Source organism: Trichosurus vulpecula, chromosome 5 (genome assembly GCF_011100635.1).
Source record: "Trichosurus vulpecula isolate mTriVul1 chromosome 5, mTriVul1.pri, whole genome shotgun sequence".
Lineage (NCBI taxonomy): Eukaryota > Metazoa > Chordata > Mammalia > Diprotodontia > Phalangeridae > Trichosurus > Trichosurus vulpecula.
In genome coordinates, this window is record NC_050577.1 from 56,429,385 (window position 1) to 56,447,027 (window position 17,643).

Below are 17,643 nucleotides of genomic sequence, written 5' to 3' on the forward strand. Positions count from 1 at the left end.
AACTGGGTTGGTACTTTTATAGGTTGGCCTATTATCCTTTGGTTGCAGAAATAATCGTCTTGGAAGTAAGTAGGGAGAATGTGAGTCAAGGAAGACCCCTTTATGACACAGTAGCACCTCTGTAAGACTAGTGTTTCTGAGAGGTTTTCTTTCTGTGTCTCTGAGGAAGCTTCGTGTACCAGACTGGGCTGTGAGCAGGCTGGGGTACTGAATGAAAAGAGAGCATCAAAGGTTTGGGGCAACGATGTCTCTGAGTCATGGGGTCTGCTATGCCCCTTAAAAGACTACTGAGCCCTTCCCTGTGCTAACAATTGAAAGGCCCTAATACAGGTGACAGACTTTGGGGAGCTAAAGAAGTTTCAGTGTTCTCATCTGTAAAATAAGGGGACTGGGTGAGATTATCTACCTGGTCGACTCCAGTTCTCAGACCTAGGAAGACAAGGTTGAAAAGAAATATATATTTTTCTTAGGATTTATCACAACTGGCTTTTTTCTTGTAATATTGCTACATTAATCTGTGATTACCAAAAGGGCTGGTGTGATTTTCTGAAGTCACTTCTAGCAGCTTACTGCTAGAGCTATTGTAGCTTCTATCAATGTTATCACCTTTGTCAGTACCTCTGCTCCTTCTAATCTGTTAATATGTCATACACAGTAGATCCTGAATGGATGAGTGATTGGATGGATGGATGGATTGATAGACGGATGGATGGATGGATGTATAAATGGAGAAGTATCCTTGGTTAGAATCACAGTCTTTCTGGAAGCCCATCTGGACCTTTCTTCCATCTTTTCTCTCTTCATGATATGTTGAACAAAAGAGAAGGGAAGTGGTAGAAAGAGAGCTACAATTTGCAGAGAATCTCAGGGATGTGAAGGTTAGTGTCTGGGTAGGAGCTTTATTCTATATCATTAGGAAAAATATCTACTTGTACCTTTTTATTGTATTGTCACTTTCTACCTTGTATTATAACTATATAATATGAATTCTATTATTATATTATATATTAATGATGTTATATTAATTATATATAACATCCCACAATTGGACATATCCTATTTTCCCATTAGATTGTAAGCTCCATAAGGACAACAAGTATTTCTTATTAATCTTTGTATCCCTTACAGCATATAGTGCAATGCTTCTGCGCATTAGACACTCAAAATACATTTGGTGGATTGGACTGAATGAACGGATAAGTGAATAAGTGACTGGTGGATCTCCCAGACTGTTGTTACAATCTTGTTTAATTTAAGATCACTCTCTTCTCGCACTGTATTTTAACAAAGGCATGTATAATCTAGAGGAAAGTGAGTTCCTTGATTTTGGATGCTAGTTTCATAAACTTATCCATTTAAATAAGGCAAGTAAGAAACCCATCAGGATAAAGGCAACTCAATCTCTAAAACCTTGGGTTAAAATTACAATTTTGAAATCATATTCCACTTGCCTATGTTTAAAGCAAGCTGCCACATATATTTCTTTTGAGGGAAGGGATCACTTTGTGTAAAACGCAAGCTGAATATTCCTAAAGTCACTCGATATTTAGTTCTAAGTATAACCGAGGTTGGCTCTCTGGAGCACATATATGAGAATGGGAATCGTTTTGATTCATACTGCAATACTGCTAAGAACCTGTGATATCATTGATTTGGATATCCCTCACAATGATACAGATCACAATGCATCCTATGTGGCTCTGGTCCATTTCTTCCTCTAAGTCATCACAGGGGTACACCCAAGTTTCTGGGGGCCTTCTTTGAGTTCTTTTGAACACAACAGAGATGCCAGTGGAGAACACGATCTGCCCTTTGGTTGTCCCTAGTTCCATGTGACTAGCCTATTTTCTTTTCCAATAATACATTTCTTTGATGATATCAAGATCTGCCATGGGGCAGCTGGGTAGTACAGTGGATAGAGTGCTGGGCTCATCTTTCTGAGTTCAAATTGGGCCTCAGATACTTATCAGCTGTGTAACCCTGGGAAAGTCACTTAACCTCATTTGCCTCAGTTTCCTCATCTGTAAAATGAGCTGGAGAAGGAGATGGCAAGTCACCCCACTATTTTTTACTAAGAAAACCCCAAATGGGGTCATGAAGAGTCAGACACGACAAAAACAACTGAACAGATCTGCCAATCTGAAGGAGAGAAGAAAGGGTAGAAATGGCTATTGACTATGATGGTTATTTGTGTGCAGCTTTGCAGGAAATTCAGAGTCAATTAGTCAGGGGCAATTTCTCACAGTGTTCAATTTTAGAGCACTGATTCCCTCCATGAAATCTAGGCTGACTCAAGTGAGTACCAATGTAGTTATAAAGGGACCTTCTCACACACAGTATGGGCTATACATTCTAGATGGCTTAGCTATCCCCTAAAGTTCAAAGGCCCAGCAATGGAAGATGGCTCATTCAGCTCTTACCAAGAGTTCCTGAGCTGAACATAAGCTGAATTCTTGAGACACTCCTCAAGTAACTGGTTTCCCTAGAAGCTCTCTGTAACTTCTCCCTTCCCAGGGGCTATCAAGCTTATCCAGGAGTATGTCTCCCATGAGAGATTCAGGCATATTTCATTAACCCGTCTCAGTGGAAAGAAGTCTGGCTCTGGAGTCAGAAGACCTGGGTTCAAATCCTGCTTCTGATGCTTGCTATTTGTGTAGCTTCAGGAGACATACATTCAGAATCTTCTCTGAAAGTGTGAAATCTCAGTCTGCCAAGGATGCTGAATGTGGGAAACATTGTTCCAATTTTTTTGTGACATGGGTGTCATTAGTATGTCAGTATTTATTTTTTATCTCCAGACTACATGGTACTTCCATATATATATATATATATATATACATATATATATATATATATATATATGTATATATATATATATATGTGTGTGTGTGTGTGTGTGTGTGTGTGTGTGTGTGTGTGTATCCAAAGATAACATATTAATGTATAGTCCAATACATTTGTTATTTTTATAAATTGTTAGTTTATAGAAAGCTTGATAAGAGACTTAGTTAATCAAGCCAACCAGCATATATTAAGCATCTACTATGTGCCAGTTACTGTGATAAACACTAGGAATGCAAAGATAGACAAAAACAGTCCCTGCTCTCAAGGCTATTTCTAAAGTGTCTAATGGTATCTGATGGATTAGCGTTAGGGTCTGATGGGCTGTTTCCAAATAGTGCCAAGAGCAGGATCAAACTAGGAGGCCACAAACCTATGAGAAATTGAAAAGATCTATCAAGAGTTCCATGCCAAACTCTTTACAGTAGAACTACTGGATGGCAGCAAGTTGGGCCAGTGGATAGAGAGCCTCAGATGCTTATAAGCTTTGTGACCCAGGGCAAGTCAATTAACCTGTCTGCCTCAGTTTCCTCAACATTGAAAAAGGGATAATAATAGCATTACTCCAAAGGTGGTTGTGAGGATCAAATGAAATATTTGCGAAGTGTTTAGCACAGCACCTGGCACTAGTAGGTGCTTAGTAAACGTCTATTCCCTTCTCCCTTCCCTTGGATGGCTCCATAAAGCATTGGGTACCTGCCCTGTAGAGAATTTACTGGAGAACATACATGGACAACAGGCAGAGACTGGAAAGTTGCAAGTTATACCATTGGAGGGAGCATCAACACTGATGACATCACACATCTAAAGAACTATCATCACTTGTTAGTGTGTATGCTTTACCTAGAACTCTGAATATAGATTTTTTCATATGGAGAAAAAACACTTGGGAGAGGGGTGGAACAGGTACAGTCTTGCCAGGAGAGGAGGTGGTCCAGCTCTTTCCCCACCCCAAGGCCCAATGGGAAAAGGTAAGCCCAGGACAGAGTTATCACAATACTAGAAAAGTGGGTCAGTTGAGGGAAAAGGGCAAAGGAAGGCAAAGTATGATGACTGGTGGCAGAGAAAGCTCACCCTTATGGAGCAGACATATACACTACACAATATTTATTCCCAGAGGCTAAGTGCCACTCATCCCATGCTAGCTAAAACTCTGCCTTTACAGGGATCAAAGGCCAAGTGTTTCTGGGTCTGGAGAAACATTTTTATACATATGTGATTTAAAAGGAAAAAGGCAGGGTAGAAGAATGGAAAGTTTTTCCACATGGCTCAGGGAATCAGTTTCTAGTTAGAAACACCAAAGAATTGTTTTTTGTTTTGTTTTGTTTTTAAGAAGAAAGCACAAAAGAGATAGCAGCCTGAAGTCCCCAGAGACTCAACTCTTGTAGACCCTGAAAAGGAAAGTAATCCTAGTGAAATGGGCATTTTCCTTTGGTCACTAGGAATTTGGCCTGCAGGAAATCAGTGGCTCCATATCTAGGGGAAGTACAGGGAGGAAAGCTCCCTTTGTGAAGAAGCACGGGATCTGAGATATCATCACGGGAAGAGGGGAGAAATGCTACAAGGTGTTACAATAAAAATGAACCTTGGGTGAAGTGATTTATCTGATCAAAAGCAAATGGCTAACATGGTACCCCACAAAAACAGCTTGGCAGGCTCAGAAAATGCTTTGTAGAGGAACACAGTGAAAGCCTCTGCAACTGGGCTTATCTGCGTCCATTCTTTCTGGGGTGTTTGTGTCAAGCTCTGGAACCTCAGATGGTGTGGAAGCCAGTGGGCTTCCTCTCTTTGAGAGAGCAGTGGGTGTAACTGAAGGCAAATGTCTAACAATCTAGCTTCTCCACATCCTTCCAAAAGAAGCCAATAGTCCCTGACTCTTTGACCTGCTAGTGAAGTTTGGCTCTGTGGCAACTCCATCAAGATACCTTACACAAGGGAGAGTGGCTTTTCTGACTGGCGGCCAGGGCCTCTCCCATTAGAGGTGCCCGCTTTCACAGCTTTTCTCATACTTTCTGCCCTCTTCTCTTTGCCTCTTCTTAGAGAGGCACAAGTGTATGGTGTGACACTGTATGCAAGTTAGCACTGTGCAGCAGAGGCAGTGGGGATATGGACACTGGGGGAAAGGGGCAGGGGTCACAGAACAGCACCCTGCTGGTTGGCTCTTGGTTTCCATGATTTTAGGGAAGGGACTAGAAAAGGCTTTCCTTCTCATTAAGCCTAGGGATGTCAGATGTGAGTCTGGGGCTGCAAACTAACAATAATAATAATAATTTCTCCTATCTACTGTTTACATGTCTTAAGGCTACTCAAATGGGTGATTGATGACTTAAACAGGCATCTTTCTGCAGAGCAAAATGCTCGTGATAAATCTGTCACCATAGAGAAGAGCACTGTGGGCACTAGAAAGAAAGAGAGAGAGAGAGAGAGAGAGAGACAGAGAGACAGACAGAGACAGAGAGACAGACAGAGAGACAGACAGAGAGACAGAGAGAGAAAGAGAGAGAGGAATGCAAGTGAGAAGCCTTGCATTCGTTTATCTATTCTTTTGAGCTGATATTCATGAATTAAACATTTTCCACTCTGTCATCTCCAGGAGGCCTCTGGTAAGAGAAGCTCAGGGGCTCGTAATATGAGAGAATGAAGGGGCCAAGGAAAGGGGGACCTTGGCAGCCTTCCCAAAATTTCCTTGTGCTAGCAAAGGTGGCATAGTTTAAAGTATTTATACATTTTAAGGTGTTATATAAGATGAATATGTATTTTTATATGTTTATATGAATGAATGTGTTTATATATAGAAAAAGAGAGAGACAAAAACAGAGAAAGGGAGGGAGGGAAGAGGGAGAGGAAAGAAGGAGAGGGGGGGAGAGGGGGGGAGAGGGAGGAGACAGTAAGGGAGGGAGGGAGGAGAGAGACAGGGAGAGGAAGGGAGGGAGGGAGGGAATTTTCTCCAGGAGGGTGATATTTGTAAGACTCTAACAGATCATCATAGTGTTGGTATGCTTACACCTTAAGCATGCTTCTTGTAAGGATTATTGAAATATAGAGGACTTCCGAGACATAATTAAAAAATAAATCAGAGAATGTTACAGTTGGTAGGGATCTTAAATATAGTGGAAAGAAGACATTTGGAGACAGAATACCCGAGTAAAAAAATGGCCCAGCAAGGCTGAGCGACTTCCCAGGCTCACCCAGTTCATAAATGGAAAAGCTGGGATGAGAACCAGGTCCAGTCCTATGCCCTCCCCACTGCACCTGCCACCTCTGTCTGTCCCACCTGTACCACTGCCTCACTGTCTGACCTTGGACAGAGGCTCCTGGGGAGGATCGAATGATGTAATGCATGTAATATACAATGTAGCCTCAAAGTGTTCATTGTCATTAACTAGTCCAACTGTCTCACTTTCCCAGCTGTGGGAACGGTGGCACGGAGCCAGGGAGGAGCATTAGCCCAGTAAAACAAGACAGTCAGTGGCAGAATTAAGACTTTAGCACCCAAAAGAGTACTAAGCTGTCTTGGCTGAGAGTAAGCTCCCTGTCTCTGAGGACCTTCAGGTTGATTCTGGCTGTGGGCATACTGCAGAAAAAACAGATACAATGCGTAAGGATTGAATTAGATGAACCTTGAGGTCTCCTAAAGCTAAGCCTATGATTCTAGCTTAAAAATTTTTAGTAAAGAGTCACAAGAGAAAGGGAACCAACCTAAAACCTATACTTTCAGCAAAGGCAGCATTGCTTAGAAGGGGGTGAATTCAAATCTTGCCTAAGACATTTATTGTATGACCTTGGGCAAGTCATTTTTCAACTTCTCTGAGACCATCTGTAAATGCTCATAACAACAGCACCTAACTCAAAGGGCTGTAGTGTGTACCAAGTAAGATTACTACTGATGCTGCTGCTGCTGCTACTAGGACTACCACTATCTCTACTACTACTACCACTACCACTTCTACTACTGCTGCTGCTACTATGACTACTACTACTACTACCACTACTACTACTACCACCACAACCACCATTAGTACTATTACTACTACTATTAATGATGATCACGGAGAGATGATAGATAGATAGATAGATAGATACATAGATACATAGATAGACAGACAGATATCATAAGGTTTGCAACGAGTTTTACAAATTCATCTCATTGAATCCTCAGAAAAGTCCTGCAAGGTAGGTGCAATGATTATCTCTATTTAATGTCAGGTGCTATCTATTTAATCTCACCTAAAGATTAAGTGAGAAAATTGATGGTCACACAGCTAGTATCTAAGGAAGGACTTGAACTCAGGTCTTCCGGACTCCCAGTCCAGCCCTCCATCTACTTCACAACCTAGTTGCCCCTAAATGTGAGTTGCTATTACTACCTAGTAGAGCAGCAGTTCTTAATCTCTCTTTTGTGTTATGGACCTCTTTGGTGGTCTGGTGAAGCCTATGAAGACCCTTTCTCACAATGATGTTTTTAAATAATTGAAGGAAATGCTATTTCAGTTAAAAGTTAGTTGAAAACAAGGATTTAATTTTTTCCTATCCAAGTTCATAGACCTCTTGAAATCTATCCATAGGCCCCTTGGGGACCTGTGGGACACAGGTTAAGAACCCCTGATTCGGAGCTAGTGGGGATTAGTAGTTCATCTAGGCCAGTCCCCTTATTTTAGGAAACTGATGACCAGAGAGATTATGAGACTTTCTACAGACCAGATGGGTAGCAAGCAGCAAAGCTAGGTTCTCTTCCTCCAAATCTACTGCTTTTTCCAATGTACCATATTGTTCTCTCTTTCGATTTCCACCTTTTAATTCTCTACAAATAAATGAAACTATATACCTTAGCTTCAGAGATAAGATCTTTGCACAGGCAAAATAAGAATCTATGTGACTATGATTACATTTTCATTTTTTAAAATTGGTCTTCTTAGCTGCACTCCAAATTTCCTGAAAATTAAGATCACCTGATTTTCACAAAAAAGAAAAAAATTCAAAGAGATTACACTGAATTTTTGTATGGATTCCATCACCAGACCTGTATTTGAAACCTCTCTAGGTTGGTAGAAACTATGAAAACTTGAAATCTTTTGGAATAACATTGGAGAACTTGGGATCACCTCCATGCCCCTGAGAATGATCAGAGTAGAATTTCTGATAATATCAACCAGAATACCTGGAATGTGTATAGCACTTTAAGGTGTGTAAAGCACTTTACACATATCTCATTTTATCTTCACAACTACCCTAGGAAGTAGATACTATTATTATCCCCACATTACAGATGAGGAAAAATAGATAATACTACATTTAAAAACTATGTGGTCCATAGGGATTTTTAGATATGGATTAGTGAACCCCATTTCTATTGGGCTTTGACATCCCTGGGCTGGATAAGGGCCAATGTCTCACAGCTCCAGATTCTATGACATTAAATTAGATTGACATATTTCCTTTTTTAAAAAAGACATTCATTGAAATAAATTAGATGACCCTTTTGGCTTCCTCTTTCAGATTTTAACTGTCACTTGATATCTAACCTAAATCTGCCCTGCTCTAATTCACATGCATTTCTTCTCATCTCAGCCTGTTCATAATTTTTGTAGTGTATTAAAAGCTTGGTGGTGGTGTTTCACTATTGCAAAGACTTATAAGCACCCACTAATTATAAGTGGATTAAGTGATCTACCTCAGCTAATGTGCATGATATTTTAAGTTTATGACGCTTACTGTGTGAAACCTTAACTGTTGCCCTTTCAGAAAGAAATAGCATGGCTGCAAGAACCTCTAGAGGTTCTGGGAACACAAAGATTAAATAACTGAAGGTTTTTAGTAATAGTTTTCAGGACCTACCTTGTTATAAGAATCAAATAAGACAATAATTGTGAAGTGCTTAGCACAGTGCCCGACACACAGTAAATGCCACATCAAAGTTGGTTGTTGCTGTTGGTGTTATAAAAGTGAAAAGAACTCTAAGCCAGGAGATAAGCATTAGTATAGATTTAATTGTTCACAGCCCAATTTAGAGATGAGAACTCTTTAAGATTATGTCATTATACATAATGTAAATGGTGTGTATGTGGTTAAATTAGTGCAGCAACTCCTGGAGTGGGAACTCCATTCACTGATGCAGATAGCAATCTATCTATAACTTAAAGTCTTAGAGAGTTAGTTCAGATTGGCCAAGTGACTTGCCCATGATCAAACAGTGAAAGAGTTGGAATTTGAACTCGGGGCTTTCTGACTTCAGGTACAGCACTCTATCTACAATGGCACACTGCTTCAAGGATAATAGAATTTTTAAAAATTCATATTAATTATGCTAAAACATATATTGTTGTGACTATTAATTATGTCATAAAAACATGATTACTATTAATGCTTGTTGCTTTTTAATAGCTAGATTTAGAAGCTATATGGCTTAGTTCTAGGGTCTCTTAGTGAATTTTACTGAGGAATTCACAGAGGTTGAGATTTCCCAAAGTGCACCGAAGCAACGATACACTTATGTTCCAGCTATGTTTATTAAAATCCCATTGGCACTGTCTCAGGACATAGCCCTGCTGCCCACTGCTTCTCCTTTTTCCCTTCCCCTGAAAACCTCAGCAAGATTAGATGACTCACAGTCACCTTACAGAGAGAGTGGTACAAACTTACTGAAGGCCTCAAAGCACATGGCTAAGAGCTTCCTCAGTCACATTTTATTTTAATCACACTACTCCCGAGTCTCCCTTTTCTGGGTCGCGGATTGTATGAAAAGCCATTGCGCTTGGCCCTTCACAGAATATCATCTTTCTTCATTCGTATTTACTGTGTTTCAGTTTGCAGAGGGGGGGAAGATAAACAACTTAGCATCGAGGTTAAAATTAGTATGGAGGAGAAAGTCCATTCACTTGAAGCCTGGTTACACCATCTCCTGACTTCCACCCTGTTATTTGCTCTAGACAAGAGGAACTCTGTCCACCTAAGCCTTTGAATCGAGCTTTGCATGCAGGAGAAATATGCCTGCAGAACACAGCTTCTGACCACATTTTCAAAAATGGTTATTTTCTTGCTCAGCCTCTTGCCGACTTTCAGGCAAAAAAAAAAAGGAAGGGAATTTCACTTTATTCATGAGCTAATAAAATCATGTTGAATTTTATATTAAAAATACTTAATAGTAATACATGGTTAATCTAGAGCCTTGTAGTTAACAACCTTGGACAAGTCATAAGGTTAGAGTTAGGAGGGACCTCAGAGGCCCCCTGGTCTAATTCCCTCACTCTACTAGACGAGGAAATTGAGGCCCAGGGCTGATTTGTGCAAGATCACATGGGTAGTAAGTGTCTGAGGAAGACTTTGAATCCAGATTCCCTGACTCCAGTCAGGATTCTTTCCCTTAAAAACTCAGTTTCTCCATCTGCAAAATGCAGGGCATGGCTGAGATGACTTAAAGCAGGGGTCCTTCACCTGGGTAGAATTGGCTTCCTTTGCAATCCTATGTATTGTATTTTATGCATTTAAAACCATTATTCTGAGAAAGGGTCCACAGGCTTCAGCAGATGGCCAGAGAGCTCCACATCGTCCAAGAGAAGAACCCTAAATCTGAGGCCCCTTCTAGCTCGCGATCCTGTTGTTAGATGTCCTACCACCTTTACATGCTTTCTTCCCTTTCAGTTGGGAGCCTATAGGAAAACTCCTTATCACCTCATCAGACTATGATTCCATGCTTTAAGTCCTTTTACAATATCTCTTTAATCTCACAAAGCCCAGAGAGGAAAATATTTGGCAAATTTGATTTCCTTTGCTTTAAGAGGGAGAAACAGAGGCAGTAAGAAGATGAGCTGGCTACTGTGGAAGACATAATGTCTTTGTATTCTCCTGTCCTCCATGCTAGGACATCATTCCCTAAGTAGCATTAAAATATTATTTAGTTGGATGTCAGGCAAATCTGTATACTGGACTCCTATAGATTTCAAATTGCATAATGCCTTCCCAAATTCCATTCAACTGAGCACATATGAGATTCCCAGCATGGTTGCTTCAGTGGAATGTGCAACAGACAGCATAATTTCTCAAATCAACAAATAAACCTCGAGTGTCCAGCCAGGGATCTTAACCTCAATCCTGCCCCAGGCTCAATGAGAGACCTCTCCTGGTCCTCTCTTTCTCGATTTCCCAGTCTTACCCACCTTCCCTCTAAGCTGTGATGGTTCTTTCGTGGCTAGCTCATACCTACCAGCATCCTGATCTCAGGATTAGTCCTGGCTAGGACTCCTAGCATTTCTAGCTCCATGGCCATGCATGCTCCTGCCCCTAGGGTTGCTTTAAAATTTACAGAAGAGAAGGAGGAAGGGAGTTGAGAATGTGCAGAGGAGGAAAGGTTGGATTCAATAAGCATTTAATTCAACAAACATTTATTAAGGGCCTCCTATGGGCAAAGCAAATAATGAATATCAGAGTGCAAAGTCACAGAAAATGAACACCCCCTGAAGTATGTGCAATTTCTATGTGACACTGCAGCTGCTATTGGACTCCACGTTCTGGCTAAACAATAAAGAAACATATTTTAAAAACCCAGCTGCTTCTGGATTCAGGAGAAAAGTGGTCATGGGTAGGGGAATCCTCTCAGGAAATGATCCAGCCTGTTAAAGTCATAAATCTAAGTGAGGAAGGACGGAAGCTAGTCCATTACTCATTATAGCAGCTTTTGCCAGATTGGGGGGAGCAGCCACTTTTTTAGGTCTTTATGCTTTCCTCCAACACTTGACCATTTTGAAATGAAATCTCTCCATTAAATTCACAGTCATGAAATATGGAGTCTGAATCCAGATCAAAGCATACTATTTGCTCTCTTTGTTTTGTTTTGTTCTGTTTTATTTTGTTTTTTCTCTCATGATTCCTCCCATTCTTTCTAATTCTTCTATACAATTGACTAATGTGAAAATTTGCTTAATAAGAATGTATATGTAGATTCTATATCGGACTGCAAGCTATCTTGGGGAGGGGGAGGTGAAGGAGGCAGAGAAAATTTAAAGCTTATGGAAGTGAATATTGAAAACTAAAAATAAATGTCAAAAAAATTTACAGTCACATGCTTGACTGTGAATCTGCATTTTCTCCTTTTCTTTCTCTATTCTTTCTATCCTCACCCAGGCCTTAACAGTCTAAGGAAAAGGCCAATCCAAATCATTTGCCATTTCGAGAGACCTTGAGCTTCCTCTGCCTCTCCTCCTCACCTGCACTCAGGGACAGATAATTTGCACCAGCAGCAGACAATGCAGCTGTCTGGAGGAAAGGAAAAACAATATAAAACTCTTCCCCTTCCCTTCAGTGCAAGTGAAACATTTGGCTTCCTTCCTCTGTGAGTGGCCTTCAAAGCCCGAAAAAGTCAACGCTGTTGACAGCAAGGCCTCAGAACCTTTGGAAGGATCTCCATTTTTGCCAGTATCTGCTTCCTCCCAATGAAGCCTCATCAAAGAGCAGAGGCGAGATGTGCACTGTGGTCCAGTTTGGGCCCATTCTGTCTCTGTTCTCTCCTAATTTGACACAAGGCAAACATTCCATTGTGCGGAACAAAGAGGATGCTGTGGTCCTCCTGGGACCTCTGCTCCTCTGCCAGCTTCTTCAATGATCTTCCCACACTGAGCTGAATGAATTTGGAAAGTAGGCAAAGATCTTTAATTAAACAGTGAGCTGGCAGCGAAGTCGTTTTCATACTTGAGCTCTGTGGAAGGAAAAACACTGGCCAACTATTTCTATGTGTTGATACGATGGATAATCCCCAACAAGTGGGTCTCATCACTCCTTGAGTCCAAAGGGCTTAAAATCATGCCATTAAAGATAGCCTGAGATTATTTGCATCCAACGTGGGAAAGCAGCCACCTCCTCCATGTCACAAAATCATTTTAAATCAGTGGAAACAAAGCTTTCTGATGCGTCCCCCAGATGGATAATCAGATCAATAACATTCAGGAAATGCACTTTCCTTATTTTAGTTTGTGAGATGTTGAGAACAAGGTATTTGTGTTCATGGAACCTCCTCCATAGTAAGAACTGGTTTGTTTTTATCTTTATATGCCCTGTACCTAGAGAAGGGGATTTCTGAGCCTCAGGCTACTCTCTGAAAGGTACCAACCACCTCCAAGAAAATGGAGGGAGTTCCCACACCTAATGAACCATAGATCTCTACAGCACCCACATAACACAACAACAACACTTAATAACCATTTGTGGAACCAGACTGCATTTGGATTCATCAAGTTCTCGGGGGACTGAAAACACTAAGGCCGAGTGAGCAAGAAGCACAATATCCACGCTATCCCATGTCTGACACCCTGACCCTTTCTTTTTTTCTTCCCTGACCCTTTCTTAAGAATAGAGCCACAGGAAACATAACCAAAGGTGACATGGGTGGAGAGGTGGTTCCAGAAGTGGCCTTTGTTTCAGGTTTCTTATCTCTGCAAATTTCCTTCATGTGCTCAACGTTCCTTTTATTTCCACAAGGCAAAAGGCAATTCAGGAAGGACTGCTGAGGTTGAGCTGACCTGAACTACGAACTATTTCAAATAACAGAATTTTGGAGCTGGAAGGATTCTTTTTTTTTTTTTTGGAGGCAATGGGGGTTAAGTGAGTTGCCCAGGGTTACACAGCTAGTATCTGAGGCTGGATTTGAACTCGGGTCCTCTTGACTCCAGGGCTGGTGCTCTTATCCACTGCACCGTTTAGCTGCCCCCAAGCTAGAAAGATTAAGAGATCATCTAGTCTGCTCCACATTTTATAGATGAGGAAACCGAGGACCAAGAAGGTTCTGTAACATGCCCCACATTTCTCTTGCTAGTTTTTGGCAGGGGCAGGACTAGAGACTAGGTTTCTTGATTGGCAGCCAGTGCTCTTTCATGTGAAATCTAAAATTATAGAATTTTTTTCTGATATGCAAAGAAGACTGCAATAACTAGTATTAGTGGTGGTAGTAGTAGTGGTAGTAGTGGTGGTGGTGGTGGTAGTGGTAATAGTGGTGGTGGTAGTAGTAGTAGCAGTAGTGATAGTAGTAGTGGTGGTGCTGGTAATAGTGCTAGTGGTAGTCATAGTAGTAGTAGTAAATACAAGCTAACACTTACATAGTCCTTTAAAGGTTTACAAAGTGTTGTACATAGAGCATCTCATTGGAGCCTCACAACAAGCTAAGTGGTGTAACGGATAGAGCCCTGAACCTGGTATAAGGAAAACCTCAGTTCTAATACTGCCTGAAAGCTACTGTCTGTGTGACTCTATACAAGTCACTTAATTTTTATCCACCTCAGTTTCCTTATTTGTAAAATGGGGATAACAATGGTGCCTCCCACACAGGGCCGTAGGGCTGATAATAATCACTATGGTATGATGATAATGACCCTTTACTATTTGCAACAACACGGTGTAATATCAATTAAGTTGGGTGTCTTTGATTGAGTCTTATTAGGTGCTAAACCCCAGGACCAAACCCCTATCTACTAGGTGCTAAGCCTATGTGGGTGTGAAGCCCTCAGGGTTCTAAGGGGAGTTGCTAAGACCAGAGCCAATAGTAGGAGCTTGAGTTCTGGTCGCTCAGATGTTTGATGACCGCTAAAGGTGTAAAAAAAAAGAGGACAGAGCTATTTGCGAAGGGCTCTCACTCTTGGCGGTGTGCTGATGTGGAGACTCTGGGCAGCTGCAGTTAAGAGCCCTCCAGCTTGTAAACCGGATGTTCAGACTTTGTTAAATGCTGGTAACTATGAATCGAGATTTGAATCAGACAAGGTCTGTCTGTTGATGTTTGTCATTTGTTTGTGTTTGCTCTGAAGTTCAGGGTGCTGGCTTTTTCCCCTGAACTAAGTGAATGATATTTGTATGCTGGATTAAACTAAGATTGTTAACCCCTTAATGTTGCTTTCCTTAGTAAAGCAGATCAAAAGAACCTGTGTTGGCAGCTTTCTGTGTGCTGCTTGTTGGTGGGTCTCACACCCCTTCAGCAGCTGCTAGCAGATTGTTGCAACACATGGTTTACATGTGTAACCTCATTTGAGATCACAACGACCTTGTGAGGCAGGGCTATTATTTATTATGCCCATTTTACAAATAAGGAAACCGAAGGTGAGAGAGGTTAAGTGACTTGGCTAAGGTCCCACAGCTACTAAGTGTCAGAGACTGGATTTGAACTTAGTTCTTCCTGACTCCAAATCCAATACTCTATCCACTGTGTTACCTGGCTGCCCAAGTGAGATAGTTGCCTTAAAGCAGTAAGTCTATAATAATAATAATAATTTTTATTGTAAAAATAAATATTATTATGGTGTAGTAGATAGAGAACTAGACTTGGAATCAGGAAGACCTGAGTTATAATCCTGCTTCAAACATTTCCTAGCAAGTCATTTAACCTCTGCCTCAGTTTCCCCATTGGTAAGATGAGCATAACAATAGCACCTACCTCACTGGGTTGTTGTGAGGACCAAATGAGATCCCATACGTAAATAATTCTGCATATCTTAAAGGACCACAAGCATGCCAGCTTTTGTTATTATCATTACTGATATTATCATAACAATCCTGAGAACTGGCATTACAGGTATTTTTTTCCTATTTTATAGATGAGAAAACCGAAGCTAAGAAATTTTAAGAGAATTGCTCACCTGAAATATGACTGATACTATTTCAGGATTCAGGCTTCAAAGTCATTGAGTTTTCTGGCTTTTACAGTGACTGACTGTGGATCCTAGAGTCACAAATTTCTGTGACACAGTTTACCTATCAAATTTGGACAATAATCCTTGCCACTAATTGCCCTCAGGTAAAGAAAGAACACCAGTGTCAAGCCACTTGTCAGTGATCTTGTGTTTTCATTCCCAACTATCCAAGCTGGCTTAAAAGTTATTTTTTTTTATTTCTGACATTCAGGACTTATTTACTATTAATAACGAACAGCTCAAATGAGCTACATTCAAAAAAATTTGGCAGTTTCACTGGTGTTTGACTATGATGGATCTTACTAAAGAATCTCACATTGACTGTCTAGGCAACAGGACCAAACAAGTCACTTGAAGGTACCCAAAATGAATGATTGGCTTCATCTACAGCCGATTACATAAATATTGTGAAAATTATTGGACTTTATTTGGTTTTTCACATCCAGAAGCCTAAGTTCAGGCCTTTTCCCAACATCCATCTGGCTCTGCAGAAATGAGGAGCGTCTCAATGTCTAGCTTTCTCCCTCTCTAGACAGCTAGAGAATAAACCAGCTATGATTTGAAGCCAGGCTTCCAACTGGGCCAGGATAGTCAACACAAAGGCTATCCTGGGGTCTGTTCCTAAGCTTTATGTATGAAGAAAAGATTCAACCCATGAACACAGGGGAGCTATGGTCTATCCACCTTTATGCCAGCGCTATGCTAAATCATGAAGCAGGATAAGTTTGTCTTTGCATGTTCCCATCTGCCCATTCAGATCAGTCGATAAGTGTTTAAACACCTACTATGTGCCAGACACTGTCCTAAGCAGTGGGGATACAAAGAAAGGCAAAAGACAGTCTACCCTCGAGGAGCTCAGTCTAAAGGGGGAGACAACAGGCAAACAGCTGTGTACAGACAAGGATAAATAGGAAATAATCCCCAGAAGGAAGGCACTAGAGTTAAGAGGAGTTAGGGAAGACTTCCTGCAGAAGATGGGATTTTAACTGGGACATGAAGGAAGGTAGGGCAACTGGGAGGCAGAGATGAGGAGGAAGAACATTCCAGGCATCAGGATCACCAGTGAAAATACCTGGAAGTGAGGGTGAAATATCTAGTCCAAGGAACAGAAAGGTAGCCAGTGTCACTGGATCGACAAGTACATGGAGTGTGTGAGGTGAAGAAGGCTGGAGAAGTGGTGGCTGGGATAGGTTATGAAGGGCTTTGGAGGCAGAGAGAAGATGTTAAATATCATCCTGAAAGTCACATGGAGCCACTGGCATTTACTGAGTAAAGGGATTACATGATGGCACCTGTGCTATAGGAAAATCACTTTGGCAGCTGAATGGAAGATGGGCTGCAGTGGGGCAGGCAGTTGTGGCAGGCAGCTGCACCAGCAGGCCAGTGCACTGATCCAGGAGGGAGGTGACAGGGGCTTGTACTGGGCTGGAGGTGATATCAAGGAAGAGAAAGGGGCATGTTTGAGAGTTATCACAAAGGTGAAATCAAGAGATTGATATGTAGTGGGGATGGGGGTGAGAGATAATATGGTGGTGCCCTTGACAAAAACAGGGAAGTCTGGATCGGGGGAGGGTTTGGAAAGGGGAAGATAATGAGTTCAATTTGGGACATGTTGAGTTTAAGATGTCTACAAGACACCCAGTGCAAGACATAGGTCTCTTTCCTACCTGGTTTTCCATCAAATACCAAGTTTCTTTGTGATAATATGAGCTACACCCCTTCCCCTAACTGGCCCCAATGAACTGTAGAATCTGAGCCCTGAAAGGGACATCTGTGACCAACCTTTGTGTGAGCAAGAATCCCCACTATAGCACTTTCAACAAGTTTTCACTCGAAGAGTTTCCCTGTCTCTAAAGCATTTCATTCATTTTTGCATATTTCTAAGCCAGGGAATTGCAACTTTTTTTGTGTAGGTCATGGACCCCTTTGGCAGTCTGGAGAAGCCAATGGACCCATTCTCAGAATAATATTTTAATGCATAAAATTAAATATATAAGATTATAAAGGAAATCAATTCTATCAAAATAGAGTTATCAAAATATTGAAAAAAATAAGATCATAGACCCCAAATTAAGAACTCTTGCTATAACTATTAGTCAATTCCTCTGACACTTACTAGATGTGTGACCCAGAGCAAGTC

At 41.1% G+C, this 17,643-nt stretch overlaps 1 protein-coding gene across 1 annotated transcript in view; it reads right to left on the reverse strand.

Moving 5' to 3' along the window:
• The window catches only part of CUBN (cubilin), a 299,579-nt gene that overhangs the window by 138,763 nt on the left and 143,173 nt on the right, over nt 1-17,643 (reverse strand). The gene's annotated exons all lie outside the window — the stretch shown is intronic.